This window comes from Peromyscus maniculatus, chromosome 9, assembly GCF_049852395.1.
Source record: "Peromyscus maniculatus bairdii isolate BWxNUB_F1_BW_parent chromosome 9, HU_Pman_BW_mat_3.1, whole genome shotgun sequence".
Classification (NCBI taxonomy): domain Eukaryota; kingdom Metazoa; phylum Chordata; class Mammalia; order Rodentia; family Cricetidae; genus Peromyscus; species Peromyscus maniculatus.
This window is the reverse complement of record NC_134860.1, coordinates 86,529,249-86,538,117: the sequence shown is the minus strand read 5'-3', so window position 1 is coordinate 86,538,117 and position 8,869 is coordinate 86,529,249. Positions and strand designations below refer to the sequence as shown.

The following is an 8,869-nucleotide window of genomic DNA, read 5'->3' as shown; positions in this document are numbered from 1 at the left end:
TATGTTTTATTTTTGCCAAATTCTTATCGTGTGTTTTTGAATGAGTTACAATCTGCATACAGTAAATAGATAATAGGAAAATAGAAGTGATAATCACATCTCTAAGTACATTCGATGACAATTACACATGTAACTTTTAGATGTATTCCTTCCAAGGGCTGTATAATAATCATCAATTGTAAAGATACAAGCGACACATTTTCTTAGCATAAAATCTTAATTGTTTTGTGGACTAGGGACTCCTCTGCTACTAATTGAAATATATTAAAGTTTTGTAATCTAGATAAAGAAAAAAAACAAACCTATGTTTGTAAAGCTACTAAAATTTGATGGTTTACCTGTTATGGAATGCCATCAACATGCTATGACAGGAATATCGACAAATATGTTCCTGTCTTTAGACAATGTCAAAGTTTCCTGACTAAAAATGAATATACAAATTTTAACATTTCTGCAATAGCAATTTGTCATAAAAATTTGCCTAGTTTGGTAGCCTAGTGAAGGACAATAAAAGTTTGTTTATTCAAACCTTAATTACTAATGTTAAGTCTCACATCACATGTCACAGGGCATAAAACAAATAGATTCATATAAATCAATCATCTATCCATATATCTATCTGTCTTTCATCTATCCATCTCTATCTATCTATCATCTATCTATCTATCTATCTATCTATCTATCTATCTATCTATCTATCTATCTATCATCTATTTATCTATATGTATGTGTGTAGACATAGACAAAGATATGCATATGTATATAGATATAGATTGATAGATATAGATATGGGTTACAGTATGAATAAATTTTAGAACTAGATTCTGAACCAGTGTTATTGATAAATAAGGACCCAGACCAGGAACCTAGAGGACCTGCTGTTCCAGCAGTTAAGGCTGCTAGAGTGCAGTTTGATAGTGACATTGCAGTCAAGATGAAAGGTAAAAGAACAAATGGGTCACAAACAGGAAATTGTAGGTCAGAACCAAGTCTAGATGAATGAAAATATAGATGGACCAGATGGGTGTAGAGGTCCTGTATGCCATATCAACAGCTTGGGTTAAACCCAGTTGGTAAATTCTTGGTCCTTGATGAACATACCAAGGGCAAGTATCAGATGATAGGTTGGTGTGGGGCCATGTTAATAGTGTTAAATGCTCAGCAGTTTATGGCAGGCAGAGAAGGGCTTATACCCTTCCTTCTATCTGTTATGGCTGAACAGTTCTTGGGCCTAGTTTTCTTAAAGTGGTTTAAATCCTCTCAGTTTCAGCTTTCCCCATTTTATTTGTGTTCCAGCTCCCTTTCTCTTACCAGGATTAAGTTGTATATGAACCTGTGTTGGATGGATGGTTACTGGCAAATTTTCTGAGTCTACTCCAAGGCTTCCAAGGACTGTAGAAAAACTTTTCACTCAAAATGGAATCAAAACCTGTTTGTAAAATGGTTTCTCCAAGGGCAATAGATAGCCTGGCAGACAACTGTTTTATTCACTATGGAGTAATTTAGAATAGAATATAGCCTGATTTCAGCACAGCATATAGCCTTACATTAGGTTATTAATATTTTAATGGCTATTGTGTAAAAACAGAACATAAACCTTTAGTTACTGAGAAGTTCTTTATTAGCCAACACTTTAGAAAATCAACCAGTGGCATCGACATGAGTTTGAGGCTAGGTAGAGCTGAAGACGGTGTTTTAGGCTAGCCTGGACTATGAGAGATTCTCCTTTTCAAAAATCAAACCCCCAAACACACAGAGAGACCAGGAGACAGATAGAAAGAGAAAGAGAGAGAACAAACCAAAGAAACAATAAATAAGTAAATAACAAACAAACAAACAAATAAATAAATAGTCTGACACCATGAAGGCTGAGGTAGATAATTACAAGATCAATTTATGTATCTAACTCATATTCATATCTAAATTCTCTAGATGTTTTTCCATGTAATAATGAATGATCCCAAAGTATATCCAGTTAATTACTCCTCTTACAGCAGACCACACTCTCAAAGAAATGTTCCTACTTTATTTGATTGGTAAGGGGAAATGAAGAAGAACCACTGAAATGTAACTGTAGGTAGGAAGAGAGTATCAGCATATCTATGGAGCTGTTGAATGCATTTCCTCCTGTCAGGATGTGCTTGTGATCATTTGAAAACAATAAGCCACAAAACCCTGTGTTCAAATCTCTACTTTTATAACTATTCTTAAAATTCTTTTTTTAAAGTGAGTAAGGAGAAACAAGTGAGCACTTTGGAAATTAGACTTGGCTTTTGTGAGAGATGTCGGAGAGGCTTTAGAGAAAGGGTGTAATTTGTCTGAAGGATAATGGTGGGAATTTGGAAAGTAGGATAGATAAAAGAAATTCCTTTGAATGTTTGTGGAGGAAAGAAAAAGCAAACATTTCAAAGAGGCTTTGTTGTGCAAGAGCCATCTGCTGTGGAACACTCTTAGTCTGCATGTCTTGAAAGACCTGCAGAGTCTGTATTTTGCTAGCCAAGCACACAATCTTTATTGTTTGCAGGTTCGTCACATGTGTAATCACACACAGTTTCTGAGTCAATAAAAAAAGTTGCAGCAAAAAAAGTAAAAAAAGGAAAATCAATTTTATCTTTACAATCTATGTAATTGTATCTGGGAATTCTGTGGAGAAAATTACTTCTTTTAAATAAGGACAAGGAAACAAAACTTCTAGGCATAATCATTAAGAAACCAAAAAGTTATGTGAGGAGATACCAAATCCAAATCGCGTTCAGAAAGCCAAGGAAATAATATTTTATTTTAAAATAAAAAGATTTCTTTTTTTAAATGTATCTGATTGATTTCTCTTTATGTTGATAAGTGCAACATTTGTGTATCTTTTTTTCTACAGAGGCCAAAAGAGGGTAATATATGCACTGGAAAAGGTGTTACAGATGGTTGTGAGTCATCATATATGTGCTAGGAACAGAATTTTGGTCCTCTGCAAGAATAGCAAGTGGTATTATCCACTGAGCCACCTCTCCAGAGCCAGAATTATTCATTTAAAAATAAAATAATATATTTGCCTAAGGGATAAATTTCCCTTAATTATTACTGGAAAAACTGTGATTCAAAACATCCAAAATAATGAAATAAATAATTTTTGTCTTTATGTTTGCTATTTCTTACAGTAGCAGGCTGCTAGCTAGCATACTAACCAGAATATGAGAATCTACAAATGCTCCTCAAAGCAAATCATGAAAGACAGTGGTAGAGAAACTGCTTATAGTGTAGATAATGTTTCTCAAAATCTATTCATATCAGAATAATTGTTGTCGTTGTAAAAAAACGGTAAATACCTGTTCAGCTTTTCTGTATTAGGCCTGGAGAGTCTGCAAAAGTCTCAAGCCATGCTAATGCTTTGGTCCTTGTAGCTGGCTTGAGTAGAAAGCATGTAAGTGACATTACTGGCCTTGATTTGATAGTATTTTTTAAGTACTAATAAGTACTTACAGTTTAATTCGCTCTCCTTTGGTTTTGTTGTTGTTGTTTAATTTCACACTAAAATTACTTCAAATACTATTTCTTTTGCTGTAGTTACAATTTCAATGAGTAAAATGATATATTGATACTAATAGGCATTCAGAATCTCTTTATGAAAAAAAATGTTACTTTTGGTTTGTACATTATTAGTGAAAAAGTTTGGGATGGGGGATTGAAGCAATGAAAGAAAAACTCAGTAGATAGAAACTTGCATAGTAAATGCATTGAAAGAAAAATAAGTACACTTTTAATAGTTAGAAAATCACTTTTCTGTGTTGAAATTCAAATATATCTGCAGATAGTTATGTATAGCACAGGATTTGAAGAATTAAAGGTACTCTGTATCATTTTCATTTGGAGGCTTCAGGACCAATGGAAAGCAAAATGCACCAGGGAAATAATTACATAGGCCACAAGATGGCGCCAAATATCCTCCTGCTCCCATGCTAGCGTGCTTGGCTCACTTGCCAGTTTGAAATCCTGTAGTTGAATTTGAGAATAAAATAGAAACTCGGTGTTTTAAGTAGTTAAAATAATTAAAATTTGAACCTAGCCATTACCGAGGATAGTTTAATCATAAGTGAACTCATGCATTTTAATCACAGATATTAAATCCATTTATTAGCTCACATTAAGTGATGGGGAAATGTACATATTCATATTCGATAAGTTTATTCTTCGGTGAATTTCCTTGGCAAATTGCAGTTCAAGTTTTATTGGAAGCACTAATAATACTACTAAAGAGTATCTTTGCAACCTTGCTTATTATATCTATGATTGTAAATGGATTTTAAATACCTGTTTATAACTGATGATATAGTTTTGTGTTGCTTGTTTATTGTTCTGTTTTTCTAACACTCTTTTCACTTAATCATTTCAGTATCTGTATCCAGCAGCTGATGGGTACAGATACAGAGATCCACAGCAAAACATTATGCAGAGCTCTGGGAACTCCACAGAAGTGGGGAAGGAAAAATTGTAGGAGCCAGAGGGTTCAAAGACACCAGAAGAGAATGTCCTGGCCCTCAGAAACAACTAAGCAGGCCTCACAGGGGCTTGCAGAGACGAAATCAGTAGTCATTGCTGTGGACGTCTTTCTGTATGCTGTGAATATGTGTTACTCTGACTGATTGATAAATAAAGCCATTTGGCCTATGGCAAGGCAGTTTAGAGGCAGGCAGGAAATCCAAACAGACAGTCAGGAAGAGAAAGGACAGGTAAGGTAGACACTACTTGCCACTTCCAGAAGAAGCAAGATGTAAAAGTATTGGTAAGCCACGATCCAAGTGGTAAAGTATCGATATATACAAATGGGTTAATTTAAAATATAAGAGCTAGCTAGCAAGAGGCCTGCCATAGACCTTACAGTTTGCAAGTAATGTAAGCCTCTGTGTGTTTAATTGGGTTCAAGCGGCTGCAGGACCAGGTGAGACACAAGAAAACTTCAGTTATAAGTCATAGACCCGGTATGGGTCTACACCAGATCCTTTGAATGTATGTTGTGTTTTTTTAGCTAGAGTGTTTGTTGGACTCCTAACAATTGGAGTGGGGGGTGTCTTTTACTCTTTTTCCTGCTTGTGGAATCTATTTCCTTCCATTAGGGTTGTCTCATCCAACCTTGACATGGGTTTGTGCCTATTCTTATTGCATCTTGTTGTGAGGAGTCAGCTGATACCATTGGGAGGCCTGCTCTTTTCTGAAGGGAAACAGGAGTGGAACTGGAGGAGCAGGAGGGAAGATGAGGGAGGCAGGGGAGGCTGCTGAAGTTGAGATGTATTGTATGAGAGAAGAGTAAAAATAAAATTAAATTAAAAATACAAAACACAAAATTGAAAGTATTCAGTTCTTCCCTTGTTTTGCCACATGATACTCCTTCAGCCTGAAGTTTCAAGTGTCTAATTATTTAATGCTTTTCTTTTCAAACAGTGAAATCAAAGAAGTTGATGATCTTATTGTGAAATGCAGAGTATCAGAAAACTTCAGTACAATCAGTTATACATATTATAGATATTTATGGTGAATTACAAAGCAATATGTGATGTGGATGATAGTGAAATAAAGAATAGAGTCTAATTTAAAGGGTAGTGTAGTGAGAAGTATTCAATGTGAAAACTCAGGCTGGCTAAAGATAAAAGTTCAGTGGGAACCATAGTGGAATCCGTTACTTAGTGATGTAATGTTCCTTGATCAATGAGGTCACAAAATAAAGGCTGAGACAGAGCCTTGTGTAGAAATTAAAGGTGAAAATTGAGACAGTATTACCTGTTTAAAGAAGCCCAGTACTGATAAGAATGGCAATACCTTCTGTATTTTAAAGAGGATGCAGCCTATATTTTATGTTAAGATAATAGAAACTCAGAACAAATTTTCATTGTCTTTGTGAAAGAAGATCATCAAGGTGAAAAAAATTTAAAATTAGGTTCAAAATTTGTGCTTCAGCTTATTTTAGAAAACATGTTAAGTACAAAGCTATATGTAGTTCATATAGTTTTAGTTAAATGGTTTTCTATGTATTTATTTCATAGATAAAATGATACCCTTCACCTGAAGTAAACCTATGGTGGAAGATAAACTATTTGTGACTGTAATATAATAATTAAATGACTGACAGCACCATATGAGTTTTAAGAGGGGGACCAATTAAAACTATTTGGGAAATTTTCAAACACACACTCACTCATACATACACATACAAACACACACACACACACACACACACACACACACACACACACCACACATACACACACATACACACACAAACACACACAAACACACACATAACAATGTAAGTAACTTACCACTGAATGTGTCTAAAAAACTTAAAAAGCAACACTTTTAAGAAAATATTGGAGGAAGCTAGAGAGATGGCTCAGTGGTTAAGAGCATTTGTTGTTCTTGTTGAGTACAGTAGTATAATTCTAAGAATAAAAAATTTAAAAAGTAGTTATAGCTCCACCTTCATTAGATAGAACTGACACATCCTCTGGCCTCTGTGGGAATCAAACGTGTGTAATACACTAACATACATGTATGCAAAACCCCATACATACACTAATATATATGTGTATATATATATATATATATATATATATATATATATATATATAGTAAGTTAGTTAGGGGTTAGCAATTACAATGAAATGACAAAAAATACTTTCTAGCTAATGATAAATTTGTAAATAACTTAGATTTTTATTAATATTACTGAACAGATTCAGAAAGAGATTTCTTTAAAAGTTAAGGCAATAAAATTATTCTTTTATTCTTAATCACAAATTTCATAGAAACTCACACATATTCCTCCCAACCTGCTTATAAGTTTTTTTATAGTGAGGACATTTGTACACCAAATGTAATTGAGTAATGCATGACAGAATGGATGTTTGAAATATTGAAATGAAATTCTCATTATAAAGCACTGACATTTGCATTATTTGTGGTCTTTAAACTTAAGAGTTCAAAGGAGCTTTAACACTATAAATTTGAACACTTATTATTTTCTCCCTGTGTTAACTTTGTGTGTTTTCTATATTTATTGGTAACAATTCTTATCATCCTTATCTTCAGTGTAATATTATTTATTTACATGTAAGAGTACTTGGGCCGTTGTAAAACATATTAACTATTCAGAGAGATTAAACAAAATGTGATATTTTTATAGAGCAAGGTGCTTGGCATCTATCAGTTTATCATTTCTTAAATCACAATATAGTACTTCATGTGTGGCAGTGAGCCTACGGAAGAGTAAAGGTTCCTGTGCATTTGTTTATACGGGGGAGAACAGTGAAGGTCAATTTGGATGCCTTTTGCTGTTGCTTAAATTTTATTATTTGAAACGGGGTCTCTTCACTGAGCTTGTAGTTCACCGATATCCAGGATTGACATGGAAAAAAAATACACTCATTCATTAATCTGTTTTACTAAAAAAAAAGATACTACAGAAATAATAGTGACTGAACTTTGACGCAAACACAGTAATAAGAGCTGAATTTGTTACTTGCCAGTGGCCTTGTCAGAGGAGCTTAGGTTGCAGTTGACGTTAGGAAATAGACTCACCATATTGCCAGGCACTGATGGGTGAATTTCAGATAGACAAGGCTCCAAGGCCTTTGGCTCCAGAATGTCTCTTGCTAGCACTATGTCTTCGCATGTTTGCCACTGCCATTTTCCTTAGGTATCTGGCTTGGTGTGAATGGTGGGGGGGATCCCCACTGCCTTAAATTTAGTGTGATTGTACCATGGAAATAACCTGTTCTACAGAGCATTTTTACCTGTGAATTATTATGAAGATGATTTCCTCTTAAGCTGTATTGTTCAACTGGAGCAATGATTTTATGTAATAATAGGGTTATCTTAATTACTATTTTGATGATAGAGGGTTTTTTTTTTTGTTTTGTTTTTTTTTGTTTTTTTTTTTTTTAATGGTTATAGTAAGGGAACGAACGGTTGACACCCTGAGCTCTTGTAGCATGGTGAGAGTTAGGTAAGTTTGACCCTTCCAGGCCACAGGCTGTGCTCATAGAGAGGAGTTTTCCATCTCTGTCAAGTCAATTTCTGAGGAGAAAGGATGCTTAGTGAATCTGAATTTCTGTTTCAATTCACCGTTCAGTTTTATTCAGAAAAAAAATGTTCTCAGGAAGTACACTGAACATAAAGTTATATTCACCTTTTAGCATTTAATTTGAATTATCCTGGCTAGAAATGTAATTTGCTTTTCTTTTGAAGAATCTAAACACCATGGTAGAATAAAACACTACTCTCAGTGGAAAAAAATATTATAAGAGATTATGATAGAGGTTAGTTTACTTGGATAAATTAATACAGGCAAAAAGAGGATATGATGTTACCCCCAACCTTGATAAGGCAGGTGGGCCGAGGATAAAAAGTAAGAACAAGGAAGTATCACACAGCTAGGACTTAAGAGTCTCTCTTGAGGACTTGTGTAGAGGACTGTAGCTTAGGATTGATTAAGAAAAATGATTAACAAGAAGAATTGAGTCTCAGAATCTAAGATAGTCCAAGTTCTTTTAATCTTAATGTTGGGAGATGTGTTCACAAGTATTGGTGTGCATCATAGCTAAAACAAAACTTTAAATAATGACTAAAGGTTCGGTGAATATGTTTTTTTTTTTCTTTTATTTTACAATACCATTCAGTTCTCCATAACAGCCACAGATTCCCTTGTTCTCTTCCTTCCTGTCCCCGTCCCCTTCCCCCCAGCCCATCCCCCATTCTCACCTCCTCCAGGGCAAAGCCTCCCCTGAGGACTGAGATCAACCTGATAGATTCAGTCCAGGCAGGTCCAGTCCCCTCATCCCAGATTGAGACAAGCATCACTGCATAAGTCCCAGGTTTCAAACAG

The 8,869-nt window shown here is 34.8% G+C and overlaps 1 long non-coding RNA gene across 1 annotated transcript in view; it reads left to right on the top strand.

The window, feature by feature from the left end:
• The first annotated feature begins 5,733 nt into the window (after positions 1 to 5,733).
• Positions 5,734 to 8,869, top strand: part of LOC121832112 (uncharacterized) — a 70,339-nt gene continuing 67,203 nt past the window's right edge. Inside the window, exon 1 of the long non-coding RNA XR_006075643.2 lies at positions 5,734 to 5,902. This is a non-coding gene — a long non-coding RNA (uncharacterized LOC121832112). The remainder of the gene's footprint in view (positions 5,903 to 8,869) is intronic.